We start from the raw sequence: 19833 nt of genomic DNA, 5'->3' as shown, positions 1-19833 counted from the left end.
AAGTTTCCATAATCCAAGCATCAGGCCTGATTTAAATTTACAAACAAAAATATTAATTTCAATGTCGAGAATTTATGTTGAAATTGAAGAAAATAAAATCTGTTTTTAAGCGTAAGTTTATTAAATCTCATTTAAAATTGAGGAGAAAACTAAGATTTGATTTCAGGAGAAAGTAGAGTAAATTTAGATTAAAATTGAAAAGAAAAATAAATTCATTTAAATTAGGAGAAGATAGTCACGGAATCTATCAGCGAATCTTGTAATAGAAATGATGCCCCCCACTCCGCGGACGTGACCCACTCCTCTAGTTTGCGCATCGTCCGTGGCATGCACTCTAAAGTCCGTGGCATGGCCAGCAATGGACATCCTAAACGTGCACCCTTGGTCAGACCACTTCTAAAGGTGGATGCCCTGGAACCAAACTGCTCCCTCTGGTGATCGCGCTGCAACTTAAATAGCACTGAGTCGAACAGGTAACTTAAGGTAGCGGTTACCACCCCCACTGACGTCGATAACGTTGATCGCCGTAATCGACAATTTCGATTATTTCCAATTATTTAAAGTTTCTAATAATTAATTTTGTAAAGCCATCGAGCGCTCGGAAAACTACTGTATCATCTACATTTTTTAATAAAAAATACCAATGAGCTTTAAATACCAAAGAATTTTAATTACACAACTCGATCGATGGGTTATTAAATCAAACTCCTTTTATTAATTAATCCATAATTTCTGGTTTCTTACTATTTATGATAATTCTGTTTGCCAGAGATATTATATTAAATATATTAAATATATATTAAATATATTATTAAATCAAACTCCTTTTATTAATTAATTCATTATTTCTGGTTTCTTACTATTTATAATAATTCTGTTTGCCAGAGATATGTCTAAGCATTGCCTTGGCTATTTTGCCATATGATTTGTTAGTGGAAATAATTAATAACGTCAGACATACAAAGTGATTTTTAAAGCGCGAATGTGTCGAAGAATTATTACACCAAAAATATTTTATTGATAAATTTATTATTTCTAGAGGTTTAATAATCATAAGAATATTTTTTCCTAATGATACCTTCTAATACTCTCTCGTTTGTTTTACAATCTAATGTTTGAGTAAAAATAGCTAACAGAACTCGAGTTGCAGAAAAACTTTTGAAGCACAAATATTTCGAAAAATTATTTCGGTAATTCACCTTCGTTGCACACACATTTTGAAGTTCGTAACGCTCCTATCTCCAGATTTAAAAGAGTCCTTGTCGTTTCGCGCTGAATGAATTTGTATCTTTCAAATCGTAAGACGTGCCGTAATACAAATGAGGTATACGTAATACTCGACTCTCAAATTTTTGAAATATCGGTAACGATGACTGCGACACAGAAATGGTAGTGATGCTTCTGAAGCCCCATTTCTAGGTGACAAAAATTTACATTGGATTTTAGGTCAACTCCTATACGTTTATTGTATTGATTGTAATATTGATTGCATAAAAATATGAACAATTATGAAAATATTTCGGAAAAATAAATCGTCTATTAATTTATTGATGTTTATACTGTTCTTGTATATCATTAAATGAAATCGTAAGTTTTCAATCTTCTAAATGTATACATTCACATTTTTTATGATAAATTTCATCGATAGAATTATATTAAAAATATCACTATACATAGACCAAGAATAATAACACTAAATTGCTTTAAAAGTGAGTAGTTTGCTTTGCGTTATACAAATGACTAGAAGTTTATGCAAATTTTGCGTTTCCATTTAACAATTTGTGTCGAAATAAATACATTCGTTGAACGTTTTTCTAGAAAATGATGTGTTTATACTTCCAATTAATGTATCCTTAGTAATTAACGCATTATGAAGTTATAAGTGCCTAGCGAAACTCTTTGAAAAATTGTTAAATATTACTAGTTTTATATCATAAATATACTATATATATATATATTAATTTTGTAATTGTTTCAGGATAATATTTGGCGTTACATCTAACGAAATAAAATAATATATAATAATAAATACGTGAACGTTGTGTATGTGTGTATTTTCAAAAAGTTTCAAGCAGTCTCGAGCAGTCTTGAGCAGTCTCGAGCAGTCCCGAGCAGTCTCGAGCAGTCCCGAGCAGTCTCGAGCAGTCTCGAGCAGAATCGAGCAGCATCAAGCAGTCTCGAGCAACCTCGAGCAGCATCGAGCAGCCTCGAATAGTTTCGAGCAGTCTTGAGCATCCTCAAACAGCCTCGACCAGAATCGAGCAACCTCAAGCAGAATCGAGCAGCATGCAACAGCTTTGAGCAACATCGAGCAGCCTCGAGTAGTCTCGAGCAGTTTCGAGCAGTTTCGAGCAGTTTCGAGCAGTTTCGAGCAGTTTCAAGCAGTCTCGAGCAGTCTCGAGCAGCCTCGAGCCCCAATTTGCAGTCACGGATTGCGACATAATAAAATGGTGTTCAATGAAGGTTTGTACTCTGCAATTTGATAATATTGTTTTTCGTAATTTCCTGTACCGTAAATGCATTTTAATTGCGTATCGCATTTAAATTGCACACGAAAGTATACGAATCTATAAGAAAGACAATGCATCGTTCGCGTGCAGCCTGCCGTTTACCGTACGAAGTCATTGTACTCGACGTGCATTAGTCGCTATTACATATGCACATTGCATTAAGGCAGGTCGCTGAAGCACGTCAAGGAAGTACTTTCGCGTAAGAAACAACTCCTTACTGATTTCGCTGCTACTACTTCGGAGCATTGTTCTTTGAAAGTGAAATTTCTAATTCCTTGATGTTCAACTTCTGTCAACAGTCTACAACCATTCTAAACGACTTAATATTCTAATTTTAATATTCTTAGTTGACCAAAGACAACTGAAATTATTCATTAATTCGTTATGCTCTCTTCTGAATGAGAATACTTTTCTGCTTTTACAGTCTTTTTTTATTTACATTGATTCTCAAATTAATTTTTTTACAAATAATTGAACGAATGCTTACCTTTACGCGAACTTCGTAAATATTAAGAATATTTCGCCCTCGAAATTATGTTCGACATTGGAGATTCAACTCTTGTCATCTTATTAAATAAAGGCATTACCGATTTGTTACAGTGGCATACGTTCGTTCGCAAAAAAAGGCAATTTAAAAGTTTTAACGCTTAATATTTGTGGCAAAAATTTTCAGAGGAAGTTTCAGACCACGTTTTACATGATGCATAATGCATCCTGCCATTATAAACTTTGGTCTTTCCAAAACGTAATCTTATTATGTCGGAACTTGACGAGGTAAAGAAACCGCAGAGATTTGACAAGAATGCTGCGCAGTTAATATATATAGCGTTAGGTAATGAAATACTTTTACGTACCATGTGGAGATTATGTTTTACAAATTAGTAGAATATTATAATATTCCTGGATCAAGATATTTTAATATTTGGCGCAGCTATAATATTTTGTTTGCTTATTAAATTTCCTATAATTTCTTCTTTCATTTAATATCGTAAATGTGAATGCATATTGTGAGTCAATTTGGTTTAAAAAATAAGAGTACATGTATAATATTCAAATAGATTTGATCTATTATTTTATAATATATATTTTTTCTATTATTTTATTTTATTTATTATCGAACGACTCTTCGAAAATTGTATTATTGTCCAATTTGTCTGTAATGATAACGCAGCGAACATATTTTCAGAACAAATAAATTTGCAATACTGTGTAGGTAACAAATTACAAGATAAATTACGAGATCGCTTACTGGGATAATGTTCGCACGGCGATTTCCAGAACATTAGAAATAGAAAGTTTAGACTAAAAAATAACAGACACTACATATATATTAATAAAATAATAATAATACACATTCAAAGATTCTGTATAGACTGCTTTAAGAAATTACAAGGATGATAACAATGGAATATAGATAACAGATTTAAACAGTAATAAGATAATAAACACGATTTTTTAAACTGGACATCTGCAGTCGTTTAGTAAACTCAGTACGGGTCAATTACAATTTGTCGAATAGAATTACATCGATAATATCTTTAGTAGTATTTGGTTACCTAATTACTTCTCGTGATTCATCGAGAGTCATTGTCCCTTATAGTTCAGACGAACATTACAATACTATTTACGATATTCGTTCGGAGTAACACAATACCGTGACTGCTTTGTCGATTGAAATGAACTAATCAGTGCGCCGGCACTGTGCAATTTTCCATCACACGCTACCTGAACACCAGACTATGCACTCACCGTCCACTGCCATATGCAATCATTGCTTCCACATCAGAACGTATTATGTATCAATGATTACTTGACAAATCGAAATCGATAACGTCCTGCGGTAGATAAATATGATCGGTCGGTATTATAACTAATATTAACTGTTCCGCTCCACATGATCTTTCTCCGATTGACGTTTCTATTTTCAATCGAATTTGAATATCCACTGAGAATGCATTTTTTCGGACAGAATTTTTGGTAAAATCATTTCTTCATTCTGGTTTCCGTAAATGTATGTGAGAAAAAATAATAGATAAATTATTTGCAAAACATAATTTGCAAAAATATTTGCGACGTTGCGGCGTTACCGGTCTTCACCTATAATTTTATTTGTCAATATTTCCCAACATATTTTTTAACGTGTTTCTTCTAGACACACATCATATTTTGTATGTTCTAAAAGTTAGATAGTTATGTAACAACATTTATACTCTTAACAAGTAAGACAAGTAATGTCAAACTAATGTCGAACCTGACAAACCTGTCAGTCGGTTGGATGAGTATCTGGTAACCTTTCATAATCTATTTTCGACTTCAATTTGTTAACGAATTTTATTTTATAACAACTCTGAGCCTGAACTTCGACCTTCATGCAACTATTCATTGGTCCATACTCTTACATTCTGTCACGCGTAATAATATTAATAATTATGATTTTTATTTCAATCGTTCATGCTTCAATGCGGATTTGAAACACTGTTTAAAACATTTTTACAAAAGATTCTTCATATTCCTTTACGAAACCAGAGTTAGAGTTGTGAGCATTTTGTTGCATATGTTTATGACTTTTTAAATTTTCGAAATTCGTGGAACGAAAACCTGTAACAAATGATCGTATTCGGGCAGAATTACACTCTGGTATCATTAATGTGGAAAAGACCAGCTCACACATTAAAAACACTCGAGTCTTCGATTTGTCGATACTCGCACTTTTTCAAATTTGTTATTTCGGACGGCTACTGTTTCAGCTTAGTTCGCAGTCTTAAAAGTGGTTTCCAAGCTGCAATGCATCCTTCTAATCCATCCACCGATAAGCTTGGTTCTATTGCATTGGTGGATGCAGGGTTCTTTTGTTTCAGAAGGACAATAGTTCATTACTTTGCAAAATCAATAGCGTCCTTTTCTCTACATGCAGTGAATTCTCCCTTGTAGAACTCCCTAAATTCATTCAGCTTGTAAACAAAAATGTCTAATTTGGAAAGAGGAGATACGATTATTGTCATGCAGCTCGTTTTTATATTTAGTTGCCGATTGTCAACAAATATGAAAACGAGCCGCATTCGTCACTTTTGGATGTTTCACTTTCGATTATTTTCTTAATTTGAAACTAGCGTTTCATACTGCTGCAATACGCAATCATTTTTATGTGAACGCGGTGAATATTTACAGTGAAACTAAAGTTTCTTTACAGCCTACGTACAAAGAAAATAATGTACTATAATATTAGTTCCCCCCCTCTCTCTCTCTTTCTTTTAAAATATGTTCCTGCAATTCATATTTGGAAACTGTGCAACGATATGTAGGATAGTTGATAGATAGTTGATACAGTTCAGGGCTCGGAATTAAGCAGCACGCAACATGATCATCGCGAGGGCTACGCCTCCTGAGTCCCATTGCGTGTCTCGCTCTCTGATAATTGCCTAAATCAGTGCTCGGAACGCTTTGGCACGCAATATTAATGCCGCAAGGGTTACGCCTCCTGACTACCGCCACATCGTCTCGCTGTCCGCGTTGCCTTGATCGGCTGTGAGCCATATGTTGCGTGCCGAAGCGCTGGCCTAAATGCTACACACACCTATAAAGCAACAGGCACACGCTCCTAAGATGATCCGAGCCGAAAGAGACGACCACGGGGAGCGAGACAAGCGACGAGAATCAGGAGGCGTATCCCTCGCGATCTGAATGTTGCGTGCAGGTTAATCCTGAGCCCTGATGTAGTTGATACATACTATTGTGCTAGCATTCATTTTTACAAAACCTTCAGTTATCACTTGAAATTCGGAACGAATATCACAATATTTTAGGAAGTGATACTTCAGTAATTTAGGAAGTATATACGTACTGCTTAACCTAATATTGAATATCCTTGTTTATGATAGTAGGTAGGTAAATGCGTTTAGAGATAGTGAAAGATAGTGGAAACAACGGCGTTCCCAAATGAGACACAGAGTAAATAATAGGAATTCTCTGATAACATTCAACATGCAATCTAGTATTTTGTAGGCATAGGGTACATAGTCATGTCGAGTAGTACGTCACGTTTCTACGTGCTCACTGATTTTAGAGAAACTGTGATTGACCTGTGGGCGATGAATCATTTTTTCATGAAAGATTCCACAGTCATGCAAATAAGTAGTACAGAATAGAAATATTTTAACACATTCTGTAGTAGACAGTATTGTATAAGAATTTTATGAGACTTTTACTAGTACATAATGTTTCAGTTTTCCTTAATATGAAATACTTTTCTTAGTATGAAATGTTTTTCTTAGTACGACATGATTTCCAGGATATGTCATGTTTTCCTGAATATAAAATGTTTTCCTTTGTATTAATCTAAATTGAATATTATTTAAATATTACACACATAAATGATGGTTCAATTTTTATAAATCGTGCGAGGAAATCTAATCTCGAAAGATATCATTGGATAGTATAAACAGTTTTTATTTATTTTACTAAAAAGATTATAAATATATATTTCAGGAATTTCATATCTGATACTTCGAGCTCTTTCATTTTTAATGACATTATTGACTTAGGGTTGATTGTGATATGTTCTATTCAGCTTGCAAGTTGCAATCAAAAGGTAAATACGTTTGTAAATCAAACAGACTTGCAAATCTTTCTCTTTGTTCATTATTTTCACTTCTTAATTGAAATGAAAATATGATTTTGTATTAATCGTCGATAATCTATGTTAATTAACCCTTTGCATCCGAAGCTATTTTAACTGTAAATATAAAATCATTGTCGTAACTTATAGTATTTTTATTTTATATGACAAAATACATTTTATGCACATGAATTTAACTCTTGGGGCTCGCAAAACAATTACACTTTTAACAATTTTTTAAATCTAAATTTTCTTAAGATCAAAATTATCTTAAAACGTGATCCAACGAATTTTAATGGTGCCTCAGAGTCACCACTCGACTGCAAAGGGTTAATATTTTCAATCGTTTTTATAAACGATCGTGAGTAAATGTACATTTTACATATTTATAGTATTCATAAACGCGCATGAAACAGAATAGAATGTATAATTTTACTGAAATTCAGAAAAAATAGTTAAACCTCAATTTTGATAAGAGCTACCAAAGATTTGTACACACTTTTTAAAAATAAAAGGAATTCAATGAATATTTTTGATATCAATTAGAAACAGGAAAAATATGCTAAAAATGACTAACAGTAAATAAAAAATTAAATTTTGAATATCTCTTACATTACATCAATATAAATTAGATTTAAGTACAGGATATAATATTTACCTCATATTTATTTTCTATTCAGTAAATGTTTTGAAAAATACTGACTATTTACAGAAACATTGCACAGGTGCAATTACGTTTAACGTTCTGAAAGTTTCAATACACTAAAATCATATTTCTGAAACTTTATCATTTTCTAAAGTAATGAAAGTTCCTGGTAAAAGTGAACGTTGCTTTTATATGCTACTAGCCGTGCAGTTAAATTACAAAGATGTGTTTTGCGGTGATTAATGATGGTAGCAAACTCGCATAAGAGACTTTAACAAGCACAACACGCATCTGATTCCTCGATACAGTGGTTTTCGGAATAAAAAGAATTACCTTTTGTTAATAGACGAAATGTAAGCCTAATTTATATCTGACACGCTGTTCGAGCAGCGATCCGAAGAGAAATCGCTAAAGAATGATTTACGGAATTAAAAATCCCCTGCCCTGCCGGTGAGACGGTGACGTTCCAAGAGTGGGGAGCACCAGCTGACTGGCCTCTCGGTGAAACTGTCTCGTCGTTTGCAGCGCGCTGTTGCTTTGACAGTGTTATATCAACCTCTCCGAGAGTGCAGTCGTCGCATTCTCTCCTCCGCTAATCTCTCCGTTCCGCCGGAGGAAACTCGCTCTTGCCCTAGCTTTCTTTTCGATCTGCTTCTGGAACTTTTGTACACGAAAGCGAAGCTCGTGTTGCGCTCGCGAAACGAGGATAAATAGAAAACCGAAAAAAAGAGAAACACAAGATGTAATCGAGAGTGAAACCGGCGCAGAATCGTGATTTCACTCCGAACCGCTGAAGTTACCAGCGCACCACCGACACCGCGATAAAACCGAATATATCTGCGTGCACGACAGACACAACGAAGTTTCTGTTGAGAGACGTTCTACGAATTTGTGCCGCGTGTTGTCAGTGATAAAACGTTATCGCGCCGCGGCAACTCGGAACGTTATTCGTGTCAATAGAGAACGAGCCTTTCCATTTCGGAAACAGTGGTCCCGCCGGAGAAGGGTTGTTGCTGCTGCTTCTTCCTGGACAACCGGAAGTCTGTATTAACGAGCGAAGGGAGAATAATGCCGACACTTCTGAACAGCTTCCCTTGAGGCTATCTCACGTTCACGCTGATTATAATTCGACCGTTGAGTCATGCTCTGCCTTCTTGTCATCCGACCGAAGGTAAATACAATTTTTAATCGGTTGGGCGATGTCGAACAGATTTGGCGCCATTCCGTGGTCTCCAAAAACTGCTCATTTAGGTACAGATTTCATTTTAGGAAGCATTTTCGAGAGACAACATTTCGAAAATAATTTCGAGTTTATTATATCCTGTTTGAGAATTCTTATATCGCGATTATCGTTAATGGTATAGATTCTTGTAATAAGTTTCTTTAATAATAGCACGAAGATAATATGAAATTTGTTTCATTCATTCTGCTTTTACAGTTTTGTATTTCATATATTAAGTTTTGTACATAATATCGCATTTTACTTTTTAACATGCGGATACTCTTTGAATAACATTTTTAGCATTGAACTTGAATTTTTTTTTACAAATTTGAAGATTTAGTTTACTGAATGATACGTGAAAAAAATTTGGAGTAATCTGTATTTCTCTATTTTATAAGTAGATATTTAATATACCATAATATTGAATATACGATAATATGAAATATATAACAATATTTAATATATATTGTTATTATAATAACAATATATTTAATACGCGATAGTAACATTTTAAATTGACGTTAAATAATCCTTATTCTTCTTATATAATCGATTTTTATTTTTATATGAAATATATAACAATATTTAATATATATTGTTATTATAATAAAAATGTATTTAATACGCGATAGTAACATTTGAAATTGACGTTAAATAATCCTTATTCTTCTTATATAATCCTTATTATGTTATCGACAGACAACAACAATGCAAATTATGAACAGAAAAGAAATTATGTAAAAGAGTTCATGATCTATATATCTATATATCTAATATCACGTAAACTTTAGTATCGCAGTTTCTGAATAAAAATCTGAAAGTGACAATTACAGGACAATTACTTTCCACCACGAAATAGAACGAGCTTTCCACTCAGTATTACATTACAACATACACATAACGAGAAGGAAAAAGTATTATATAAATTTCAAATGAATTGCAAATGTATTTCTCAAGCAATTCATGCTGCAACTGAAGTCACGAACGGCGGAGAACAATTTCCTTGTAAGACGTAGACGTAACGAAAGCGTGATTAAAAAATGATGAAACTCTTATCGCGCGTCATTTTTATTGAAATTATTCCACCATTTCCAACGATGCGATAGGAAATCCTGTAAAAAGGAATCTAGAACAGTTGCAACAAGAAAATATTTTTCGACACGCATGAACGATTCCATAAAATTTTATGGAATGAACAGTTCGCTGAACGAAGTGATTTAGGACACCGGTGAACGTCCGCGAATGAAATTCGACTGAACTGTTCATTTTCGTCCTGTTACGAGTTTGGAGCATAGGAACATAAGAGAAATAAAATCGGAAGATGATAACTAAGATATCGATGAGTTTTGAAGCAAATATCTGTTCCTGTCTTAGCAGAATCCTTATTTTTACATCTTATAAATTCTATTCGACTCAACATTTTTATTTTTAACAACTTCTTGTTATGCATTCTAATTGGAACTTGAAAGCAAGAACTTTTCTAAGAAAAAATTCCATAAGCACTGCCATCAAAAGATGACAAAAAGTTTCAGAACCTTTTTCATCCTTCATTAGTAGGGTTTCCGATTGCGATATTTTGTTGAGCTTATCGAATTTGCTTTTACGATTTGTTTTCTGATAAATCGGTAAATCCTATGTTCGATAGCTCAATTAATGTATGAACTAAAACTTTTAGAAACTGTGATATGCGCCGTTTTTCATAATAACCGTGCATGTATGAATTAATCTGACACGAAGGCCCTTTCGGGTCGCGCGCAATTCATTTCCGCGTGGAAATCAAGCGTGTATCAACCTTCCGAAGAAGCGAAGATACTGTCCAGGGACTCCGGGCGAAAGAGAGAGAATGATAAAGAAACAGAGAAAGAGAGGAACTTCTATGCCAGATGCACACGGTGCAGCTTTCACGGCGTGCACTTTTTATCGACTGACAAAGGAAACCGCGAAACTCAAAACGAGCGTAATATGCAATTCGCGCGAGGCTACGCGGTGGCTCGATTTCATCGCACGTCCTCGCTCGAGGACGAATCGCGAAAACATGATGATGAGTTTCGCAATGACGATTTCCTCCTTACGGTGTCTCCTTCATGGAATTTTCAGGGTTTCCTATTTTCAGGCGCTTCGAGGAAACTCGCTCGCTCCTCTCTCTCTCTCTCTCTCTCTCTCTCTCCTGCAAGATAATTATCGTTGATTACGCCTAATTGCGATCTGGCTTGGTTAATTTCTCCTTTTTCCGCGTTGTTTTACCGCACAGCGTACGTTTATCGCTTTCGGAATTCGCTTTGTTCGCCTTCCGAGAACGGGAATGGACATGGAACTCATTACACAAACCTTTTGGTTGTTGTTTCTGACGAATTTTCTTCGGTACACTGATTAATTAATCGCGTGCGCGGAACTTATTTCGGTCGAGCATTGTTTCGAATGATTTGTTACACTAACTTTTTAGCGTTTCAATTAAGAGACGGAGCGAGATAGAACATTCTCTAATTGTTTCACAAAGTAATGTGCAGTTTTATAGGATTATGGGAATTCGTCCAATTATCAATGTTTTTTGTAGAATTGCTGGAAGGCACCAGGAAACACTAATTGAGTGTTAAGAAAGTTTTCGTGACTTGCAAAGTTGGATTTACACCTAAATGCGTAGAATCATAATCTTAACAATAAATGTTACACCTTCAAACACATTCTCAAAAAATTATCAGCATAAGATTCAATTGATGATAAGTAAAAGAATTTTTTATATTATAGTTCACTAAATCGGATATAATTTCAATTTACATAATATGGAGAAATTATACAATTTACGCAATTGCATAATATTTCACGATGTTCGTATTTGAAAGTGACGAGTCAACTGCTGCGTCAATAGATTGAAATACTATTCTATTAATATCGATATTTAATTTCGAACGCCTGTGATTCATAGGAATATTTTTATTGCGGAAGCATATTTTTATTTTCCCTAAGAAGGAAGTTGCGTGGGCGGATGGGAGAAAAAGTGTGTAAAGGAAATTAAATTTAGCTTTATCCTTGAGTAAGAATACGTAGCTAGATTATCGAAGCGCGTTATTTGTAATCCTGCCGGTGCTCTCTATCAACCAATTAGCGAGTATGTAGGTCATCCGCTCATTTGTGGCTACCAAAAAAGGGAACCTTGAATGCGCGCCGCCGAAAAATTCGACCGATCTATTGATCTGCCGTGGTCCCGTTCGAAATTCCACTTAATTAAACACGGCAATGAACTGGCGAACATGTTCGAGTGTCTTATTAAAATTTCTATTTGCCGCCTCACAATTAGTTACAGATTATATCTCGTGTGCCGAATCCAATTAAGGTTCGCAATTTTCATATCGTGGTGAAATGTTTCTATTCTTTTGTGAGAGCAGATTCCTAAATTTACATACCGATTCGGGACGATCTATTGTAGATTAGAAATTCATAAAACTAAGAATTACCGTTAATTATAAAGCATCATGAGTCAATTAACGTTTCATTAAGACATACAATATCATTAGAAACTAGCATTGTTGTTGGTCGTCAGACTACTTAATTTGGACAGACATTATTTTTATATAGATTGTCTTATTAATAATTAACGTACAAGTGTAAGCCTAATTAGAACAGAAGTTCATATTGTTTCAAGATGTACGTTTATTAGCAATTAGAAAAAGGTGTGTGAGAGTTTTAATATGCAATTTTACATATTGGCGTATGTGATATGCAAACACAGATTTGCGAATGTTCGAGTGATGTTTAAAAATTCAGAGAAATATTACTTTGTGGTCCATTCGTAAAATTCCTTTGCAATGACGTAAAGTTCTCAATCACGAGACACCCTGTATGCACTAATGCTCGAAACAATTCATTTCGATACATTAATTCTATTTGAATCCCATATTCAGGCAGAAGTTCCATACAATTAAAATTTCATACATCAATTATGCAGACTACTTAATTGAATGTACGTAAAGCGAGATTTAATGCGAAGTGAAATGCAGCAGAGAAACTGTTTCATTTAAGGAAAACCATTTTAATGCATTTTCACGTTTAAATTTTCTCCTTACTTATGCATCATAATAAAACATTTGAGAATTTCAAATGTAATTTGAACGTCTCGTGATTCTTCGTGAAGGAAATCAGTTCCTATCCGATTGCATAATTATCGACGGTTGTTTAATCAGATATAAAAATTAAAAAGTTCAGAGTTTTTTCACCACATGCACTTAAACTTGTAAATGTTATAATACCTAAAAATAGCTATGATATATAAAATGATAAGATAATTAATGTGCAGTCACCGATGATATTATATAATAGAATATTTATCAAAATATCATAGTACACATATCATAATTACCGTCTGGACGATTGCAAGCACAGATTAGAAATTCCTAGACATTATTAGACGCATTTCTGTCGCATCACACTTCCATTCAAGTACATATCGCATGCAAAATGAGTATTGATTTTGACTCGGTAATAGAACCGAGTAGTTGCATTCACTTATGAGCTAAATACGGAGAATTTCATCGATCGAATTCCATTGGCATGCACATCGGTGTGCACCTTGGCTCCATGAGGCCTTAATTAATTTTACTCTCGTAGGATTCTAGTGGATTATTCGGTGCACTAAGTACACTAATCTGACACAGAATTTCCTGAATTGAATTTTACTGCCAACAAATTTATCGAAACACGAATACCAATGAAGTACTTAAATATTTTTTCTAAAATTGTAACATTATTCATTATTCTTCTTGGCTGTTCTCTTGAAAGTATTAAATACATATATTATTTATTAATACATTTATTACAGCACTTCACTTTTCAAAAAATAAATATACAATTTGTTAGTCTTTGTACTTATTAGGTATTGTTGAAGTAGCACGAACCGACACGAAATAAAAATAATTTAGTTAATGAGTCCGAAACTGCAAAATTAAACTTTAACATAGTAATTGGGATGACCCAAATGTTCGACCGATGTAATTTCCCAGTTAAATAAATGAAAGGAGATTAAAAATTTAATATTTATTATTATTCAGTGCAGGGGATTATTCTCTAGAAGAATCTTAAAAAAATCCAGTTGGTGTGCAAATGTTAAATGAATTATTAAATATGGACAAATGATACCATATGTCATCCACAAATGATCGATTCGATAGTCTACATTTTGATGAATCTAATGCATTCACTCGTTCTTAAAAAATCTAACAAATATGATTATTTGCATAACAAATAAATATAAGTATTTAGCGGGGAATGGAAGTGAATCAAAATGTTTTGTCTTTACTGTTAGTGTTTATTTCTGTCTATGAGCGTGCGCGGGCGCGGCTAGCGTAGTGTGAAGATGTGCAGAGTTTTTGGGACTGACCGGACCGACTGGGGTGTCTGACTCGACTTGAGTGATTGAACTAACTGCCCTTACGGAGTTGCCTTTTGCCTTTTCTATAGTGATTGCGAGGACAGTCATAAGAAGGGAAAAGATGAAATTCTCTTGGAAGGGGAAGAAAGGAAAGGTCTGTGCGAGTCGAAATGTGCGAAGGTTCGGATAATCGTTTTATTGAGAGTGTTTTAAAGGGAGTTTCTTTTGAGGATTAGGGAAGGACAGGAGTTCGGATGCACATTTGATGTTTATTAGGGCTGTCGTAAAGGAAAAGTTTACGAGAGAGGATTAGGAAAGCAAATGTTCGATTGCTAGCGGCCGCGCTCAGCTAGTGGCGAGCGATGCGACGTCGCAAGTAATAATTTAGATTTATATAATTTTGTGAAAACAATTTCCCGTAAAAATGCTGTACGAAAAGATTTTTGTCGGCGAGTGTACTCCCCAATCTCATGTTAGGATATTGAAGTATAAAATACATTAGACATCCTGCTTGCGCAAGCGACGAAAAAGGTAGAATAATTTCTTCGGGACACGCTCAAGTGGTATAATAAAGAAATATCTAGAAGGATACGAGCTGCCAAATATGGTTTCCGGTGCTCATTATGCGGTCACATTCGGTTGCCGACTTTTATTCGGGCCCTTTATGCTCGGATAAAGAAAAGAAGACGGAATCGTAGCTATCTTAGTTTCTTAATTTCGCAGAGCGAAGCGTGCTGCCGCCCTTACACCTCATTGCCTTTACGAGTGCATTATGTTCCCTTTTATCGTTCCGCCCACGGCGATGCGAGGTTTCATTTAAATAAATGCTCGCGCCGATGGAAAGATAAAAATAATTGAAAGAGTAATAGAATTTTCACAGCACAATGTGTTCGCCGTGTGCGCGACGCGGTATGTGTGTGCAAATGCTTTGTTTAAACACCGTAGGCGCTTCGATATATGGGTAAGCATGTGAACAAACACTTATATCCTTCGTACAGTGTATCGCGAATAAGCGGATGTGGCGTGGTCACGTGTGTAGGGAATACTATCACACGTGCGTGGCCTGTCTACCATGACGTAATTCTGTTAATCGTAAGAAAATAATCGAGACCATTTCTGTAGAAGTGAAGTCGCGGGCTGCGACTAAATTAAAGCAAAGAACGGTTAATTGCTAACGTACAATGCCAGTTAGTTGCGCGTATAATTACTTTAATGTCGACCTCTGTGAATATCTACGATAAAATTAAGTAACAAGTGACCGTAGTACGAGTTTACATTATGACAATGTTAATACGAAGTAAATACGTTCACTTGTCGTTTGATCTTTTGTTTAGTTTTCCATTCTGATGCTTGTGCATTTTGTGATAGTCCCATTTTGTGTGAAACTGGTTTCTACGACTTCGGTTGTGCCATTTTTATGTATTTCCTCTCGTAAAAGAAATTAATTAAAAATGAAGCAAATTCATTTAATTAAGAATTACCAAATCAGTCAAAATATATTTCTGATATATATTCCTGATTTTTTCTTTTACAGTTTCTGATACTATGAAAATTTTTCTGACAAATTTTTAGATAAACTTCTTTATTCGAATATATATTATAATAGATATTAAAATGATTGAAATATGTAGAAATATGTAGAAATTAAATTATATTAAAATAAAAATTTAGATGTACATACATATTAAACTTTATACTAACCTTGCTGCATTCGGATGAATTTGTCTCAAGATCGGACTTCTCTTTAAATAATACCTTTCTTTGCAAAAATATATAAACTAATTGAATATTAACAGTTTATATACACCGTTTATATACAGTGATCTTAATTCTGAAAATACAAGCATTATAATTTTCTTAACACTTTACAAGGATTAAACAATCACTTCATAGCAATGCGTTTCTTCTAAAAATTTATTTACCAATGTATCTCTGTTGCAAAATAGGAATTTGATGTTCGAAGATGCTACAACCACGGCAGACTTGTAGAGCGCTACTTTACAATTCAGTTATCTTTTTCTTCGCCGATAATTATCGACCACTTGTTTCGAATTAATTGTTCCCGCTCTGAAATGACTCATTTTTTGCTTCATTTGCAATCAGGCATGCATGCAGAGGTTTGTCAAAGCGAACGTGTATGCGAGCAGAGGGGGATTTTGCTTGGGGGTTTCCTCTCTTCGTCCGGGATATGACGATATCCCTTCCCTCCGCCCCTGGTTGGCCAGTGGCGTAAGCAACCGTAAAAATATGTGGAATACGTGCGGTTTCTGTCGCATGTAACTACCTTAAATAACGGCTTACATAACATCGATATAGAATTTCCAACACACGCGATCGCAATGTTCGGCAAATTATAAATATGCAGTTTTCGTTAATAACAGTTGAGGTATATTTTATAACATACCCAAAGTAATCCACCTTCCAATATTCTGAAAACTGAGAGCTTTGATAAACCGTCGCTCGCACAGTGTTACTGAAACCTGATTTTTAATTATACAACTGCATATAAATGTATGCAGTAAAATAATGTTAGGTTATTTAAAAATCCGCAATTACTATGTTTATAATTCTGGAACACTATGCAATACTGCATCTTAATTAATTGTAATCAAAAAGGAAAATAATTTTATACTAGTCAAAACCATTTTTACAAGAATGCAATTATCGATACTGTCAGATTATTGGTCTTTTTTATTTAATCACCAAAGATTTATGCGTACATTATATTTCTACCAGAATGGAATAAATTAAATGTAAAAACACTTAAAAAAGTATGTAGAATACATGCTAAATTGTTTAATAGCCGTAATAAAAGATAACAAGCTATACGTAAAATATCAGATAAATTAATTCAATAATAATACACTGTTAAGTTTACTATAATAATATTATACTGTTAAGTTTTCATTTGATTTGCAATATTTATAATATACAAAAAGTACAGACATAATGATTACAATATTTAATGAAATTAACTAAACACTAACTCATTCTTTATATTTATATGTAACCATGTAATTTGAAGCTAGCTCTGTCAATATACTTTCGTTCGGCACTGTAAATTAACTTTTATGAGAAATTCGAAATAAAAGCTATAATTACTTATTAGGTAACATCGTAACGGGATCATGTGCTAATGTTAGTTAATTAAATGCGGGTTTCACACTTTCTCCCCGCGTTTACACCTTATATTCTATTCCATCTAGATAACGAAGAATACGGTTTTCCTTAGGAGTACATACAATTAAAACTCCGCAGAGATCAATTTCTCTGAAATATCGTTTTCATTCTCATCGTTGTCATGTGATAGTCCATGGAAAATAAGCATATCGCGTGTGAGACTTTCACAGCTACCGCAATCTGCCTCTGTCACGTAACGGCTGTATCAAACTTCGGAGCAGGAACTTCGTTGAAAAGATTATAATAATAACAACCCGGTTTTATTACACGTTCATTGTTCAGTGGAACAAGAAATGCAACTATGAAACAACATATTTTAAGCTTAAGTAGTAACATTATGGTGATGGGAATGAGTTTGATTCGGTTGTAATCGCGTATTTAAATCTTAATTCATTTAAGTTTATACTCGAACCTATAACACTTTTCTTACAGAATACCTGTAACAAGATTTATAGCATTTTCTATATCAATTATATCAAACATATGCAAGGAAAAATTCGTTATTGAATATTTCAATCATACTTACATATAATTATTTCTTTCCTTTATTTCTGTAATTACCTTAACACAGAGCATTACTTTGACCGAAGAGTGAAGTTTTAATGAATGAAACGAACAATTTCGTGACACGTGAAAGGAGTTTAGAAATGTCTAGACGTTAAATTTTTGATATTAATTAAATAATTTGAGTTAAATCAGAGCAAATATTCATTCATGAAATAACCTTTTGAAAACAAAAATGTTGAACTTCTCGTTAAGAAACTCTTTTCGTAATAGTTCTTTACGATTTATTCTTTTAATTAACAAAGTAAATTAAGTATTCAATCAGAAAATATTTATGCGAAACTGGTTCATACTATATTATTTTTGTATTTACTTATCCTTGATTTATGAACAATTTTATCGTTTTATTTTAGCTGTCAGCAGCGCTATCATTCTTCAATTTTCAATTTGTACATTTTTCAATAGTAGTTTTTAGAAACAACGCGTATATCTAGTGATGGGTTTATCGATATCGAATCAAGTACAGAATCAATACTTTCTCTGCAAAAGATATTAAGGAACTATCCTTTACTTTATGAGAAATGCACTATCGCTCCGCAATACTGCGAGGTTAATCGTGGAATTTCTGATAAAATCAGATGGAAACGTCGATTTCAATCGCCCGTTACCACGAACAGGGCAGCTCCTACTCCCTAAATGATTCCACCCTACCGATCGGTAAATAAAATATCTCACTACCCCCGTTAGCCGTACCTAAAATCGTTCTACCAAATTACTTCGGCCCAATCGAAAATCCATAACCTGCCCTGTGGGCATTCTGATTTTATAATCCTCCGTCTGATCATGTCACCGAACAGATTCAGTATAAGCTCTTGAAGCAACGTATAATATGGTGATTAGTTTACAGTGTGAACTATTTATGGTAGCAACTTCATTTAATATACAAATGATTTATATTTAATATATAATGTAATTATTACGTAGCCAGAATACCAGTTGAATTTATTAATATTTAGTGTTTTTATTGAGAAGCTGATCTAAATGTCGAATAAAATGAAATATTTTAGTAGCATCAAAAAAAGGATGTCACTTATTGGTATACTTATTACTTTCAATCATATAAGAAACATATTAAAAATGTAAATAATTTTGTAACGTTCATCCAGAACATCTACGTGTATTTTTTTCATATTTTTTCACATATTGAATGATGATATTAAAAGATTTTAGAGAACACAATTTAATACTAGTCATTTTATCGCGTTCGAAATATTTTAATTTAAGCTTGTTGCTATTGTAACGGTATATGCATGGATATTTTATTCAATAAATTCGTTTCATCTATATTGCAATAAAAACTGCTAAGGATATGTATAAATATACGTTTGTTACAAGGCAACATTAGTGCTTCACAAACCTCATGTTAATGACACGAGAAATATAAAAATTAAAATTTGTAAAATGTTGTGCAAAACAGCACTTGACATTCTAAGGATAGTGTCACGACAACGTTATCAAGTTTCACATACCTCGCATAAATATTTACGTCGGGAAGAAACGGTAAGCAGTGAATAAGATGTTTTGCAGGCGAAAGATAAGGAATTTAATCATTTTATTCCACTTTCCTTTCAGAGCAACCCGACGCATGATTCATGCTCTAACGGTGGTAATCCGTCGGGTTTTGAGGCCGGTTGCACGCCGTTCAATTTTGCGTTCCGCCTCATAATCAACGCCTTTTAAAAGCATGAATATATTGACCCCGTTCCAACAAAGAAATTACGCGCCGTCCTTAAA

At 34.0% G+C, this 19833-nt stretch overlaps 1 protein-coding gene across 2 annotated transcripts in view; it reads left to right on the top strand.

The window, feature by feature from the left end:
- The first annotated feature begins 8307 nt into the window (after positions 1 to 8307).
- Positions 8308 to 19833, top strand: part of LOC117219420 (CYFIP-related Rac1 interactor B) — a 32106-nt gene continuing 20580 nt past the window's right edge. For both annotated transcript variants that reach the window (XM_033468574.2, XM_033468575.2), the window contains exon 1: positions 8308 to 8942. The gene's annotated coding sequence lies outside the window, so the exon portion shown is untranslated. The remainder of the gene's footprint in view (positions 8943 to 19833) is intronic.

The sequence above is a fragment of the Megalopta genalis genome, chromosome 2 (genome assembly GCF_051020955.1).
Source record: "Megalopta genalis isolate 19385.01 chromosome 2, iyMegGena1_principal, whole genome shotgun sequence".
Lineage (NCBI taxonomy): Eukaryota > Metazoa > Arthropoda > Insecta > Hymenoptera > Halictidae > Megalopta > Megalopta genalis.
The sequence above is the reverse complement of the archived record's forward strand: the minus strand, read 5'-3'. Positions and strand labels throughout refer to the sequence as shown.